General features: G+C 41.6%; 1 long non-coding RNA gene and 1 pseudogene across 1 annotated transcript; one reads left to right on the top strand and one right to left on the bottom strand.

The window, feature by feature from the left end:
- LOC118360581 (H(+)/Cl(-) exchange transporter 6-like) overlaps positions 1 to 17884 on the bottom strand; it is a 31349-nt pseudogene that overhangs the window by 6385 nt on the left and 7080 nt on the right.
- Positions 11996 to 16803, top strand: LOC127912787 (uncharacterized). The gene is made up of 2 exons (XR_008083423.1): positions 11996 to 12175; positions 14783 to 16803. It is a non-coding gene; the product is annotated as an uncharacterized LOC127912787 (long non-coding RNA).

Raw genomic sequence — 17884 nt, 5'->3', positions numbered from 1 at the left:
GTGTTAACCGATTTAACAGATAGTTCAGTACTTTTAACACGTCAATACCTCTCACAAAGACCAGTAGTCAATCTCTCATCTACTTTGAGCCATGAGAGATTCATATGCATGTTGTTGATATTAGTCTTCTGTGTACATTTAAGGGCCAGACATTCTGCTCTGTTCTGGGTCAACTGTAATTTGCCTATGTCCCTCTATGCAGCACTTGACCATATAATGGCGTCGAAGGAGATGCACGCCGTTTTACGAACCCATAACCAATTGTGCTATTGTGTATATTTTTTCATGTTATTTGTAACTTATTTTGTATATAATGTTTCTGCCACTGTGTCTTATGACCAAAAAGAGCTTCTTGATATCAGGACAGCGATTACTCACCCCGTACTGGAGGCATTTTTCTCCTTCAACGAGTCGGACAGGAAGGATTTACTCCAGACACCTGACAAAACCTTCATCCCCGGCATTCGCAGGAGGAGAAGACGACGGTCGGGGTTCCTTGTAAGGATCTGTCGCCGAAAGGGTAATCTAACTTTACCATCGGTCCTATTAGCCAACGTACAATCAATCGATAATAAAATAGACAAACTACGAGCATGTATATCCTACCAACGGGACATTAAAAACTTTAATATCTTATGTTTCACAGAGTTGTGGCTGAACGACAACATAATTAACATACAGCTGGCGGGTTTTAAGCTTATTCGGCAGGATAGAACAGCAGCCCCTGGTAAGACAAGGGGCGTCGGCCTATGTATATTTGTAAACAACAGCTGGTGCACGAAATCTAAGGAAGTCTCAAGGTTTTGATCAACTGAGTTAGAGTATGTCATGATAAGCTGTAGCCCACACAATTCACCCAGAGAGTTTACATCTATATTTTTTCTAGCTGTCTATATACCACCGCAGACCGATGCTGGCACTTAGACAACACTCAATGAGCTGTTTACGGCCATCAGCAAACAGGAAAACGCTCATCCAGAGGCGGCACTCCTAGTGGCCGGGGACTTTAATGCAGAGAAACTCAAATCAGTTTTACCTCATTTCTATGTGCAACCTGAGGGAAAAAAACTCTAGACCACCTCTACTCCACACACAGAGACGCGTACAAAGCTCTCCCTCGCCCTCCATTTGGCAAATTTGACCATAATTCTATCCTCCTGATTCCTCTTACAAGCAAAAACTAAAGCAGGAGGCACCAGTGACTTGGTCAATAAGAAAGTGGTCAGATGAAGCAGATGCTAAACTACAGGACTGTTTTGCTAGCACAGACTGGAATATGTTCCGGGATTCTTCCGATGGCACCGAGGAGTACACCACATCTGTCACTGGCTTCATCAATATGTGCATCGATGACGTCATCCCCACAGTAACTGTACATACGTGCCCCAACCAGAAGCCATGGATTACAGGCAACATCCGTACTGAGCTAAAGGGTAGAGCTGCCACTTTCAATGAGTGGGACTCTAACCTGGAAACGTATAAGAAATCCCGCTATGCCCTCTGACAAACCATCAAACAGGTAAAGAGTCAATACAGGACTAAGATTGAACCGTACTACACCGGCTCCGACACTCGTCGGATGTGGCACGGCTTGCAAACTATTACAGACTACAAAGGGAAGCACAGCCATGAGCTGCCCAGTGACACAAACCTACCAGATGAGCTAAATTACTTCTATGCTCGCTTCGAGGCAAGCAACACTGAAACATGCATGAGAGCACCAGCTCTTCTGGACGACTGTTTGATCACATTATTCCCAACTAGATTTAGATGAGGTTCAGGGTTTAACAAATTATTTGTCTCAAATACAATGCTTTTAGTTTTCGATATATTTAGGACTAGCTTATTACTAGCCACCCCTTCTAAAATTGATTGCAGCTCTTTGTTAGGGATTTAAGTGATATACTTCCCGTGGTAGCTTATAATGTTGTATGTGTATAATGTGTATAATGTTGAGTCATCGGCATACATAGACACACAGGCTATATTCAATGCTAGTAGTAGGTCATTAGCAAAAAAGGAGAACAGTAGAGAGCCAAGACAGCAGCCTTGAAGAACACCACACTCTATCTGGTTTACGTTAGAGAGGATTCCATTAAAGAAAACCCTCTGTGTTCTATTAGATAGGTAGCTCTCAATCCACGATATGGCAGATAACACATATGTTTTTTCAGCAACAGATTATGATCGATAATATAAGAAGCTGCATTGAAGTCTAACAACACAGCTCCTGTGTGATGGACTGGGTCGTACCACTATCATGCGGGGGTTGAGGAGGGCCAGGTCCAAGTTGTGGATGTCTGGGAAACAGGGGTAGTCCTCAGTCATCTCAGCGTATGACAGTCTGGGTTGCGTGGCACTCTATGTGGACGCACAGACATTCAGTGATAGAGAGCAGTGCACAAACACAGACACTCCTTCACTTACTCTCTCCCCTAGACACACTGACTAACTCCTGGGTCATATTCATTAGTGCAAAGCACAAAGTAGCAAAACGTAGCAAAACGTTTTGCAACGGAGAACAAGAATGAGAGTGAAGGTAGTTCCTCCACAGTTTCTTCCATTTGGTGCCTAATGAACACTAGGGCTGGGAACTGCCAGGGACCTCACAATATGATATTATCACAATACTTAGGTGAGAAACTATATGTATTGCGATTCTTTATGTCACACTATTTTATATATTGCGAATCGATACTCTGATTTTATTGTGATTCGATGTTCAAACATACTGCTCACTACATGTCTGCTGCAGAGGAACAAAAGAGCCATGAGTAAACAAGTTTTGATCAGTCATGGAAATGAAAGTGCTGAAAACATGTTGGCTCACCATATAAAAAGAAGATTAAAATCAAGATAAGGTTAAGATAATCTCGCAATAATCTTTTGTGTCAATGTTTCCTCCCCATCACTAACTAATACGACCCTCATGAGGAGTGGATTGGAACACTAACCGACTGGTTCTCTGTGTAGCAGACGCCACGGATGAGCAGGTTGACCAACTGGGACCGCAAGATGATGCTGTGGAAGGTCAGAGGTCGGAAGCGCTCTTTCATGGTCCACTCCTCACTTAGTGGACTGGTGTGGATACAGATTAGGGTAGGGCACGTGTCTGGAAAGATACACACAGAAACACACGTCAGCACAACATTTTCTCCAAATAAAAAACACCAGACTGACTCATCACAGTTAATGGGAACTATCTATGTTTTACCTGCTTCTCCTTCTAAACATGCTTGCTAATTCAATAGAGGATGGGTCATTACCTGGTTTATGACTGCAGTAATGGGGTAAAGACATCAGTGCTAACATGTGGTTATGACTTCAGTGGTTAGAACATACCATAGTATCTGTTTGGACACATCACCTAGTAGTCAAGCATCGTGTGTCTGCTACGTAGGTAACTCTGCACTCTTCTTGGGAACGGGAAGGTATGGGTATCTTCACACTTCTCACGGGAAACGAAGAAGATGTACCGATGTATACATTAAGACCTACATCAAGACTTAGAAGCCATATGTTTACATATTGACCAAGACATATATTGACCAAGACATAATCATATAAGGTTTGTTCCACCAATTTGGTGTCTTTTCAGAATTGGAAGTTTGAAAAAAATAAATAAACGAAATCTAACTTGATTTCACTTCATTTTAACATTCTGTCATAAAGAGCACATGTTCAACTTCATAAGAAAAACACATTTTCCCATCTACAAAATTACTATAGTAGTTTCAAGTTTAATTTGTCACATGCACATGTACAGTGAAATGCTTAACTTTCAAGCCCTTCCCAAAAGTGCAGTATTCAATATCAAAATAGTATAACAAAAATAAAACAGAAGAAATAAGAGGAAGAAAAAAACAAAAGCAATGTAGACTATATACAGGACCAGGACCAGTACCAGGACCAGTACCATATTTACAATGTAGACTATATACAGGGCCAGGACCAGTACCATATTTACAATGTAGACTATATACAGGACCAGGACCAGTACCAGGACCAGTACCATATTTACAATGTAGACCAGTATATGGTACTGGTCCTGGTCCTGTATATAGTCTACATTGTAAATATGGTACTGGTCCTGGCCCTGTATATAGTCTACATTGTAAATGTGGTACTGGTCCTGGTCCTGTATTATAGTCTACATTGTAAATATGGTCCTGGTCCTGTATATAGTTTACATTGTAAATATGGTACTGGTCCTGGTCCTGTATTATAGTCTACATTGTAAATGTGGTACTGGTCCTGGCCCTGTATATAGTCTACATTGTAAATGTGGTACTGGTCCTGGTCCTGTATTATAGTCTACATTGTAAATGTGGTCCTGGTCCTGTATATAGTCTACATTGTAAATGTGGTCCTGGTCCCTGGCCCTGTATATAGTCTACATTGTAATTGTGGTACTGGTCCTGGTCCTGTATTATAGTCTATATTGTAAATGTGGTACTGGTCCTGGCCCTGTATATAGTCTACATTGTAAATGTGGTACTGGTCCTGGCCCTGTATATAGTCTACATTGTAAATGTGGTACTGGTCCTGGTCCTGTATTATAGTCTACATTGTAAATATGGTACTGGTCCTGGCCCTGTATATAGTCTACATTGTAAATGTGGTACTGGTCCTGGTCCTGTATTATAGTCTACATTGTAAATATGGTACTGGTCCTGGCCCTGTATATAGTCTACATTGTAAATGTGGTACTGGTCCTGGTCCTGTATTATAGTCTACATTGTAAATGTGGTACTGGTCCTGGCCCTGTATATAGTCTACATTGTAAATGTGGTACTGGTCCTGGTCCTGTATTATAGTCTACATTGTAAATATGGTCCTGGTCCTGGCCCTGTATATAGTCTACATTGTAAATATGGTACTGGTCCTGGCCCTGTATATAGTCTACATTGTAAATATGGTACTGGTCCTGGTCCTGTATATAGTCTACATTGTAAATATGGTACTGGTCCCTGGCCCTGTATATAGTCTACATTGTAAATATGGTACTGGTCCTGGATATAGTCTACATTGTAAATATGGTACTGGTCCTTTACAATGTAGACTATATACAGGACCAGGACCAGGACCATATTTACAATGTAGACTATATACAGGGCCAGGACCAGTACCACATTTACAATGTAGACTATATACAGGGCCAGGACCAGTACCATATTTACAATGTAGACTATAATACAGGACCAGGACCAGGACCATATTTACAATGTAGACTATATACAGGACCAGGACCAGTACCATATTTACAATGTAGACTATAATACAGGACCAGGACCAGTACCACATTTACAATGTAGACTATATACAGGGCCAGGACCAGTACCATATTTACAATGTAGACTATATGCAGGACCAGTACCACATTTACAATGTAGACTATATACAGGACCAGGACCAGTACCACATTTACAATGTAGACTATATACAGGACCAGGACCAGTACCACATTTACAATGTAGACTATATACAGGACCAGGACCGGTACCATATTTACAATGTAGACTATATGCAGGACCAGTACCACATTTACAATGTAGACTATATACAGGACCAGGACCAGTACCACATTTACAATGTAGACGATATACAGGGCCAGGACCAGTACCATATTTACAATGTAGACTATATACAGGACCAGTACCACATTTACAATGTAGACTATATACAGGACCAGGACCACATTTACAATGTAGACTATATACAGGGCCAGGACCAGTACCACATTTACAATGTAGACTATATACAGGGCCAGGACCAGTACCATATTTACAATGTAGACTATAGACAGGGCCAGGACCAGTACCACATTTACAATGTAGACTATATACAGAGCCAGGACCAGTACCAGGACCAGTACCACATTTACAATGTAGACTATATACAGGACCAGGGCCAGTACCACATTTACAATGTAGACTATATACAGGGCCAGGACCAGTACCACATTTACAATGTAGACTATATACAGGGCCAGGGACCAGTACCACATTTACAATGTAGACTATATACAGGGCCAGGACCAGTACCACATTTACAATTTAGACTATATACAGGGCCAGGACCAGTACCACATTTACAATGTGCAGGAACACTGGAGTGTTTGAGATAGCTATGTACATGTAGGCAGGGATTAGGAGAAAGTGACTGGTAGCAGGATCAATAACAATAATAATAACAGTAAACCGTATGGCAGCAGCATAAGTGGTGGGTGTGTGTGTTTGTGTGTGTGTGTGCGTGTTGGTGAGTGTGTGACTGAGGGTGTACAGTATGTGAGTGTGCGCATGTGAGTATGTGTGTGTGCATGTGAGTAAGAGTGACAGTGAAGGTGTGTTAGAGTTGTGGCAGTCATGACATTTTGTCAGACGGTTATTGTCATGCAAAAGAATGCCGGTTTCAAGGTAATTGACCGTTAATTAACATAAACACACATTTAGCATCACCAGGCCTTCAAGCATACAAGCTACATACAAGCTACATACAAGCCGCTGATGCGCACCTTTGGAACATCTACATTTAAAAAAGCGTAATAAATCAATTTCATATAGACCATCACAATAAATCCATTGTTTATTTTAGTCAGGTCTAAAGAAACATTATAGTATGAAGAAAATGTATTTTCCCAAAAAATGTATCCTAAAAATGGTATTTTCCCTACTGTATAGGATCTGGCTATGGCCCATGCCATTGGCTCTAGGCTTGTTCATTTCGCTGACAAGATATGCTTATAAGTCCCGTGCCATTATTTGATACTATATGATTTTACTTGAATAAATATGACTTGAAACTGAATAAAATAGAAAGGTTATTTTTCCCATTCTGGAGCGAGTGTGCATATGAGGTGGCTATGTTGAGCTAAAAGTGATCATTTGAAACAGGTCCTACATGCTAGATTTAGAGTTATTTGGCAACTGTAGTTGTTACTGATACAAACCTTAGAATGTTTTAGAAATCCAAACATAAATGGGCAACATGATGCAACTATAGGATATTGATGATTTGAGAAAGTCGCAGAAAAAGTTTGCACTATGTTCCTTGCCCAAGGCTGCACACACTGTTCTCTCACCAAGTGATCATATTTTCACCCTTGAGACTATCCTCAATTTAATCTGGACTTTACTAACGTGTAAAATCAGTTTTGATTTAGAATGGCCCATTATCAAATGGACAGGAACAGGGGAAGAATACATGTCAGCTGAATCTCCTCAAATGGCGAATGAAGGCCATGAGCTTTCCCACCCGTTCATTTTTCAATGATGCTGGGTAGGCTACTTCAGTTTTATAGCAGACCTGTGCTTCATATGAGCAGCTGAGAAATAAATATAACAACACTTATTTCACTCCACGCGTCAACCACTGTTTGAGGAGCATGCTCTCGCTGCCCGACAGGTGATATTCTGCCCAAACTCTCTATGCCATGGACTCTCCAACCCTATTCCTGCAGCTACCCAGCGCTTAATTTGGGAAACCAAGTGAAATCTGTTTGGGAACATCGATAGTAACATGTTTATCTCAACAAAACATATTTCACTGAACTGTTGACAGCCCCTCTGCAGGCTCAAGAAAGGAATAAAGGAGAGGAGATGGAAACACATGGTGGTGAGATATTCTGTATAGCTAAAGGCAATGTGCCACCCAATTAATTATGAAAATATAGAAAAATCCTTATTAATAGGCTATTCAAAATCAAATACAAATTCACTATAATTGTAGACTACCTGTAAGCCGCCCTGCACAATCAATGAACCAACAGCATCGCCTAGGGCTGTATGTACGCACGGTAATCTCCTTTCATGCAACCTGGGCATGCTTTTTTAGAATTTTACTGCGGTCATGACTCATGACTGACAGTGTGGCGGTAATACGGTCACCGCAACAGCCCTAAGGTGTGTGCGTCTTGAGTGGGTAGAGACCAGTGGATGGGAATAGAGTCCGTGTGGATAGTCTGGGGGAGAGGGAGAGCCAGTAGTTATCCATTTAAAAGTCTTATGGCCAGGAGATAAGTTGGAGTCTGTTGGTCTGAGCCTCGATGCGCTGGTACCACCTGCCGGAAGGGAGCATGAAGAACAGTCTGTCTGAGGTGGCTGGAGGCTTAGGCATTTTGTTTGTGTCTTTTTCAGACACCGCATGGAATGTATGTCCTGGATGGCTGGGAGCTCACCACCAGTGATGCGCTGGGTCATCCACACGACTCTTTTCCAGTCGAGAGTGGTGCAGTTGCCATAACAGACAGTTATACAACCAGTCTGCAGTTGTAAAAGTTCCTAAGGATCTGAGGGGGCATGCCAAATCGTTTCAGCCTACTGAAGGCAAAGAGGTGCTGCCATGCCTTCTTCACGACTGTGCTGGTGCCAATTCCTCAGTGATGAGGACACCAAGGAACTTGACCCTCTCCACTGTGGACCCATCAATGAGGATGAGGGTATGCACCCCCCAATTTCTTGTATTCCACGACAAGCTCGTTGTAGGTGGCTATTAAGTGCCAAATGAAGTAAAGGTTCAACGCAGTTGTTTTTATCTAAATAGCAAATCATTTCTGGGTAACAATTAAGTACATTACTGTGGTTGTGGTGGTCAAAAAAATAGAATAATTGCTTCATAGCAAAAAAGCAATTTCTCAAGCAAAGAATTAGCTACAGTAGGACTATCTGGGATTAGGAGGGGAAAACTGAAAACTAGCTGTTATTTGGAACGCTTTCTTATAGAGGGTTGCCAGGTTGCGTATGACGCCTCCTGGGAGCCATGTTGGAAGATCACCACGTCAATTCTTCCAACAACAACAGCTGAGTGGTTACCCCAAGCTGCATGATAACAGTGCCTAAAACTTGTTGATTCATCACCATGGTCAATTTCTGTGCCGTAATTGGCTTCTCTAACAAGGCAGGAAAAACAGATTACCCGTAATCATGAAACACCAAGAAGATAAGACTCAAGAACTGTCTGAAAAACCAAGAAACCTTTTTGTCAGTCAAGACCTGAACCCAGACAACTGTCAGCACAGGATCTGTTCAGACCATTTCATCACTGGTTAGTCTGATCGAGACTAAGTTAGCCAACATTAGCTACCTAATAGCGTGTAGTCTAGCTATTATTATGTGTCTCTCTCAAAGGCTGCGCATGAGTTTCAAGTTTTTGGGAAGCTATTTTTTCCACCATAAAAATGTTCCTTTATAATAAAGCATTGCATGCATCTATCAATTCATTTGCAGACAAATGTATGCCTACTATTCCTAATGTGATGATTGCATAGTCATGATTTATTCAGATATTAATATAACTGAATCTAATCCTTGTACATGGCTGAGCGTGTAGTGGCATAGGTTAAATAAAAAAAGGTTAAAATAAATAAATAAATAAATAGGCCTATAGGCTATATCAAATATGTTTATTTTCTTTCCTTTGCACAGGGAAATGTGGCCTTTGATCAACACATTTCACACTATCAAGAAGCCCATGTCGACCAGATTCCCACTGTGAAGATGAGCAATGCTGCAGCAGCATCAGTTTCCACTTCTACTATTTCGCCCTTTTCCAGATATGAAAGGAGACATTCCTCAGTTAGACAAAATGGTTTCCATTTGCTGTGCCTTGGTCAATCTGAATGATTCTGTTGTGCCATGAGGAGAGAGCACCTTGTCTTATTAAATAAAAGGATTTCTTACAGCGTAACTATTCTTTCTTTCTTTTACATTTTAAACACAATTAGCAAACAATGTAATTGTTGTGGTAGTCTTAGGCACACCACCTTCATTATCAGTGGCACCTCCTGTCACACCCTGATCTGTTTCACCTGTCTTTTGCTTGTCTCCACCCCCCTCCAGGTGTCGCCCATTTTCCCCATTATCACCTGTGCATTTATACCTGTGTTTTCAGTTTTACTGTTGCCAGTTTGTCCTGTCAAGCCAACCAGTGTGTTTTTCTGTACTCAGGTTCGCGTTAGTCCATTGACCTGTCATTTTGCCTTCCCCATTTTGTTTATAAACTTCTGTGATTTTAACTGTCTGCATCTGGGTCTTATCCTGAGGTCAGATAACTCCAAGTGCCAGTCGGACCTTCTGGGAGAACAGTATCTGGCATTGAACTTTGTAGAAGTAGTTGTGTCTGTTTTTATGCTAAGGATCCAATCTCCTGCTTTGACATTTCACTGGGGATGGATTTGCACTAAACAATTTCATATCAGCGTAAGGAATGTACAAGATCTAGTATAATGATGAGCCTAATATACATTGTCTACTGGTATTGTTTTTTTAATTGAAAACATATAGCTCAACAACTTATTATGTAAACAATGTGTGAGGTAAGCTATTTTCTGCTTCAGATGCATAATGTCATGGGGTGCATTGCAAATGCCCATAAGGCTAATGCCGTCAGACTGTAGGCCAGTGGTTCCCGACTCTGGTATTCAAGTACCCCCAACACTACACATTTTGATTGTAGCCCCGGATAAGCACACCTGATACAACTTGTGAAGTAATCATCAGGCCCTCCAATAAACTTTTCAAGTAATCATCAGGCCCTCCAATAAACTTTTCAAGTAATCATCAGGCCCTCCAATGAAGTTGTCAAGTAATCATCAGGCCCTCCAATGAAGTTGTCAGGTAATCATCAGGCCCTCCAATGAAGTTGTCAAGTAATCATCAGGCCCTCCAATGAACTTGTCAAGTAATCATCAGGCCCTCCAATGAACCTTTCAAGTAACCATCAGGCCCTCCAATGAAGTTGTCAAGTAATCATCAGGCCCTCCAATGAAGTTGTCAAGTAATCATCAGGCCCTCCAATGAAGTTGTCAAGTAATCATCAGGCCCTCCAATGAAGTTGTCAGGTAATCATCAGGCCCTCCAATGAAGTTGTCAGGTAATCATCAGGCCCTCCAATGAAGTTGTCAAGTAATCATCAGGCCCTCCAATGAACCTTTCAAGTAATCATCAGGCCCTCCAATGAACCTTTCAAGTAATCATCAGGCCCTCCAATGAACTTGTCAAGTAATCCTCAGGCCCTCCAATGAACTTGTCAAGTAATCATCAGGCCCTCCAATGAACCTTTCAAGTAATCATCAGGCCCTCCAATGAACTTGTCAAGTAATCCCCAGGCCCTCCAATGAACTTGTCAAGTAATCCTCAGGCCCTCCAATTAACTTGTCAAGTAATCCTCAGGCCCTCCAATGAACTTGTCAAGTAATCCTCAGGCCCTCCAATGAACTTGTCAAGTAATCCTCAGGCCCTCCAATGAACTTGTCAAGTAATCCTCAGGCCCTCCAATGAACGTGTCAAGTAATCATCAGGCCCTCCAATGAGGGCCTGATGATTAGTTGAATCGGGTATGTTTGTCTGGGGCTATAACATGTATGCCGCTGAAGGGACTCAAGGACCAGAGTTGGGAACCACTGCTGCATTGGCGTCGTGTGCCATTATCAGCTGTGAAATGGGCATGACTGGCATCCTGAGTGACAAAACTAATTGGAGAGCTTACAACTGAACAAAAAGGTAATGTTCATTTGAGAATACAACACAAACACATGAGACATATTCCTTCCACTCTTTATTGCAGGATTGTGATCTTTGATGAATCAACATTGACTAGTTAATCTTGAATAATAGTAATAATAATAATAATAATAATAATACACTTACCTTCAAAGAATCAGCACTTTATTGCATATAATTTCAAAGTGTGCAAGTAAGCTAACTCAAAGGTTAGACATCTCAGTAACAAGTAGGGTATTAATACGAAAGCATAAGGGAAACAAAAGCTGTGTTCGAATACGCATACTAACTGTACTATTTGTGACATGAATTGAGTATATAGTATGCTTATTGGTCATAGTATCGATTATAGTTAGTATGCCAAGAGTTCCCGGATGTCGTATTTAAATTAGCCTAAATATGAAGTATACACGCAGAGGACAATATTTCTGTACTTTAGGGCCCATAATGCAATTATTTAGGAAATGGGTGTGGCTTCACATCGTTTTCAGGTTTGAAGAAAATGGGGTGCTTTCGTAAATTCTCCCTGGCTATCTTCTTGTCTGAGTGTACCAGAGCGCTCAACACCGGTTGAATTTGGCCGGTGTAACGTCGGCAAAAAGGCATAAAAGTTTTGCCAGCAGCACAGTTAATCATCAACGCTCTGGATAACAAACTGCCTAACCAATTCTGCTAGGGTGAGTAAAATGGTCAGAGTGGTCTCATAGCCAACGTTAGCTTGGATGCCGTTGTAAGGTCAGAACGCTCGAATCAACCCTACTCCTCGTCCAGTGTGTGCTCCGAGAGCGAAACACTCTGAATTTACAAACGGACAATCTGACAATGATTTAACTTTACGAGCTCACTCTGGCACTCCACGTCGAATTTAAGAACACACCCGAAGTCGTAAAATGTCTAACTGGTCATTTATGCTAACTAGCTAGCAAGAGGTTGCACAGCAACAGCATAAACTTCCGGTAGACAGGCAAATAGTTAGTACGCTCAACTGAAAGCATTCTGTTCATTTACAGTATACTAACTTTTTTTGATCAAAATGCTTTTTTTGTCAGAAATGCCTTCTGGAACATGTGAACTTTCATGTGCTTTACAAATGTGTATGCCATCTGTGAACACATAAGTGTTAAATTACGAGCGTAGTTGGTTTAGCCATGGAAAAAGCCAGGAACCTTCCCACTAGCCAAGATTGGCTGAGATTATGGATGGGCTGGACATTCCAAGAGATGAGATTAGATTGGTCTGCCATGTAGCATCTGTCTATAACATGAGCTGCACAGTATGTGTAGGTAATCCTTCCTAACAAGGATTTTTTTTTTAAAGATCGCTAACCCAGCTAGCATGGACACTGACAGTTGTGAATCTGATGAGCTAATGCCCCCTTACTCGGGAAAGCACCAAACAGACAGGGACGTTGGACACTCGAAGAGGCACAAATACAATGAACTACATTAATTTGGGGTTCACTTATATTGGGAGTAGTGCCTTTCCTCAGCCACAGTGTGTTATATGTGCAAAGGTCTCACAACTCAATGAAACCTTCACTCTTGTGAAGCCATTTAGAAACGAAACATGCCACACAAGTTTTTTGATTGAGAATTAAGACATTTGAGTAGTAAGACATGAATAAAGGCAACATACCATTAATAAGAAGGGGCTAGAGGAGTTTTATATGGGAGCTACCGAGTGGCTAGAACAGGCAAGCCCCATTCTATTGTGGAGGACTTAATTCCTCCTGCTCCCGTGGATATGGCTGGGACAATGCTGGGGGAAAAGGCCCAAAAATTGCCTTCATCAAATAACATTGTTTCATGACGTATTAGTGACATGGCAGGAGATGTTTGGAAACAGGTACTGCTTTGCATACAAGCCTGTGAATTTTATGCGTTATATACAACTGGATGAGTCAACAGATGTGGCGGGCCTGGCACAGCCCAGATACATGTCTGTTATGTTTATGGGGGGGGTGATTAAGGAAGACATCCTCTTCTGGAAACCAGGACAACAAGAGAGGATATTTTTAAAGTGCTGGACAGCTTTGTGACGTCAAATGGACATTGGTGGTCAAGATGTGTTGGTATCTGTACTGATGGTGCAAAAGCCCTGACAAGTAGACTGGTTAACTTCATTAAAGCAAGGCCCCTGAACTCTCGTGTATTTTCTGCACTATGCAATGATAATGGGCAGTGACCATGTAACACTTTTACAACATACAGACGTGCGCTGGTTATCAAGGGGCAAAGTATTGACACATTTAAAAAAAAATGAGGGACAAGCTTAAACGTTTCTTTACTGACCATTTTCACTTGTCTGACTGCTTGTATGATGATGAATTTCTCACATGACGGGCCTATCTGGATGATGTTTTATCTTGCCTGAATGATTTGAATCTATTACAGGGACTCTCCACAACTATATTCAATGTGCGGGATAAAATTGAGGCTATGGTTAAGAAGTTGGAGCTCTGTCTGCATTAACAAGGACAACACACAGGTCTTTCCATCATTGTATGATTTTTTGTGTACAAATTAACTCAAGTTTACGGACAATGTCAAATGTGATTTAGTGAAGCGCCTGAGTTAGCGCAATTACGCAGGAACTTTCCCGAAATGGACGACACAAACAACGGGATTCGTTATCCCTTTCACGCCCTGTGGTGCGCGGATATGTATTCACCCCCTTTGCTATGAAGCCCCTAAATAAGATCTGGTACAGGAATTGGAACTGAAGTGCCCATACACTAAGCAGTACACTTAAGCTTTTCATATTTCATTCTATTCCCTATACTACCTATTTCCATGATAATTTTCATTATGTTTTGTAGATATTTTGATTAGCATCTTCAAATGTTGATTGTATAGAGGAATTGTGTGGTCTTCTTATTTTGGTAAATGTGACCTCAAAATAATTTATACCTTCAGATGAATCCATATTATTCCTAGTATTTTCATTGTTGTCTTATAAATGTATTGTTAAAATAAGTCAGGTCGCCTTAAAATACAATTTCTGTCCCATAAGACTGGTGCCCCAATTCACAGTAATAATTGTACACATTCCCTTACACATGCTTCTCCTTCAAAACATGCTTGTTAATTAAATAGAGGATGAGTCATTACCTGGTTTATGACTGCAGTAATGGGGTAAAGACATCAGTGCTAACATGTGGTTATGACTTCAGTGGTTAGAACATACCATAGTATCTGTTTGGACACATCACGTCAAGCATTGTGTCTGCTTGGTAACTCTGCACTCTTCTTAGAAAATAATGGGCATCTCTCCACTTCTCACAGGAAACAAAGAAGATGTACCGATGTATACATTAAGACCCTCACACTTTCACAGATGCACAATTGAGAGCATCCTGTCGGGCTGTATCACCGCCTGGTACGGCAACTGCACCGCCCGCTTCCGCAGGGCTCTCCAGAGGTTGGTGCGGTCTGCCCAACACCGGGGGCACACTGCCTGTCCTCCAGGACACCTTCAGCACCCGATGTCACAGGAAGGCCAAAAAGATCAAGGACATCAACCACCCGAGCCTAAGCCTGTTCACCCCGCAATCATCCAGTTGGCGAGGTTAGAACTGGTGCATCAAAGCTGGGACCGAGAGACTGAAAAACAGCTTCTATCTCAAGGCCATCAGACTGTTAAATAGTAATCACTAGCCGGCTACCACCCGGTAACTCAACCCTGCACCTTAGAGGCTGCTGCCCTATGTACATAGACATGGAACACAAGTCACTTTAATAATGTTTACATACTGCTTTACTCATTTCATACGTATATACTGTATTCTAGACAATACCACTGACATTGCTCATCCTAATATTTATATATTTCTTCATTCCAATCTTTTACTTTTAGATGTGTGTGTTGTTGTGTATTGTTAGATAATACTGCACTGTTGGAGCTAGGAACACAAGCATTTCGCTACACCCGCAATAACATTGCTAAATGTGTATGTGACCAATAACATTTGATTTGATTTGAAGCCCTACATCAGGGATCATGGAGGAGACAGGTTAAAGAAGGATGTTTAAGCCTTGAGACAATTCAGACATGGATTGTGTATGTGTGCCATTCAGAGGGTGAATGGACAAGACAAAAGATTTAAGTGCCTTTGAATGGGGTATGGTAGTAAGGCTGCTGGGTTTTTCATCCTCAACAGTTACCCATATGTATCAAGATTGGTTCACCACCCAAAGGACATCCAGCCAACTTGACAACTGTGGGAAGCATTGGGGTCAACATGGGCCAGCATCCCTGTAGAATGCTTTCGACACCTTGTAGAGTAAATGCCCGACAATTTTAAGGTTTTCTGAGAACAAAAGGGGGTGGTGTAACTCAATATTCAGAAAATGTTCTTAATGTTTGGTATACTCCGTGTATTTTGGGCTAAAACAATCATTTCAAACCTACCATTTGTAAATGATAACATCTCTCTATTATGTGTGGGAATACTTGGGAACAGATTTACAACATTAAAAATCACTTGGAGGTGATTTCCTGGTTATCATCATCTTTTATGTCCCACAAGGGGAAAAAAAGACTGAAAAATAAAACATGTTTTTTGTTTTTGCTCAGAAAACGTTGAGGGCCAAATAAAACCAATCGCTGCCAGTTGGGGAACCCTGACCTATATTAAGACCTAGAAGCTATGGGTCCATTACAACAAAAAGGCTGAACTTCGCACATACCACTGTGTTTACCAATGATATGTATAAACCCTGGAACGCTGATACTATCTATTGTCCAATGAGAGGCTTTGAAGCCACCAGTGGGCCATATTGGCACTCCCCAGAAGAAGCAGTCATCCATGTATCTCACATAATATAATTAAAAAGTATGAATATAAATAGCACACATAGAACAGATATACCGCTTCTCAGACTTTCTTTTAACTCACATTTCTACGTGACTTTGCCCAGGTTGCCCCAAAAGCTACCTACTGCGACTTTAATCGATGGTTGTAATAGGCCCCCATATGTTTCCATATTGGCCACATATGTTTCCAAAGGCTGCGTTTACACAGGCAGACCAATTCTGATCTTTTTCACTAATTGGTCTTCTGTTCCAATTAGATCAGCCCTGAAAAAGATCATGTGATTGGTCAAAAGACCAATTGGTGGAAAAAAATATTTGTATTGGGCTGCCAGTGTAAACGCAGCCAAGCTGATCATATAACTGATGTTTTTCTACTGACCAATGAGAATGCAAATGTTATGTAAGTGGAAAGTATAAAAGGCTGGTTGAGACTCATGTATGTTGACATTGTATGCTACGTGTATGCCGTTAATTAAAGCCTTGAATTGGATTCAAGCGTGTTGTTTGTTCTCAATATCTACATTACCATGACAACTCAGAATCCTGCACACTGAATCTATTGATTACAATGTGTGCAATGTTTATTCTAATACAGTTCAGAAGAATGAGGGACTCAAAATCCACATTTGATTCAAGTCAAAGTTACAGGGATGGTCACATGGTTGATATTGTAAAATATGGGATGGTGGGAATGAAGGTGTGTGTGCGTACGGGTGTGTATGAGTGTATGTGGGTCTCACCTCCTCTCCAGCATCTGCTGCAGCATGTCCTGGCCCTCCTACGCGACAGGCACCACGGCCACCGCTTGGTCGTCACACACTTTGCGCAGCTCGCTGGACGGATACGGCTTCATGGACTGGCAGCGCCGCCACTGTTCCCCTGCCCGCGTCAGCACGCTCGCGTTCTGAGAGGGGGGGACAGGGTTACACACGTGTGCATAGAAAATAATAAAACATTATTTGGTGGATGCTTATATTTGTCCTTTTTCACACATGTACAAGTGTGTATTATACACATTTGTGACATGGAAATGTGTTCTATGCATATCCCAACTCTCCCCGAGACATCCTTGGGCAGTGGGGTCATGGCCAGGGTCAGCCATTATCAACAGCGACCCTGGAGCAATTAGGGTTAAGTGCCTTGCTCGTGGACACGTCAACATATTTCACCTTGTCGGCTCGGGGATTTAAACTAGTGACCTTTCGGTTACTGGACCAATGCTCTAACCACTAAGCTCCCGTGTATATACACACACACACACACACACACACACACACACACACACACATTCCTGTTCCTTTAGTGTAAAGGTTCTTACAGCAAGAGACCATGAACACCTCACTGTCTGTGCATCCCTGTTTCCTACATTCCCTTGATATAACCACTGCCCTGACATAGAAATAGAATGTTTGTTGTTGCCTATCCAATCGTGTCAAATCAGTAAATCCCATGTGATTTACACAGCCCTTTAAAATCAACAACACGTCACACCGTGCTTTACAGTAACAACACTACAAGAAGGAAAGGAACGATAACCTACAAATAGGGCCAAATTAACAGGCTTATACTCT

This window comes from Oncorhynchus keta, chromosome 28 (genome assembly GCF_023373465.1).
Source record: "Oncorhynchus keta strain PuntledgeMale-10-30-2019 chromosome 28, Oket_V2, whole genome shotgun sequence".
Classification (NCBI taxonomy): domain Eukaryota; kingdom Metazoa; phylum Chordata; class Actinopteri; order Salmoniformes; family Salmonidae; genus Oncorhynchus; species Oncorhynchus keta.
Note: the sequence above shows the minus strand (reverse complement) of the source record. Positions and strands in the feature narration are given on the sequence as shown.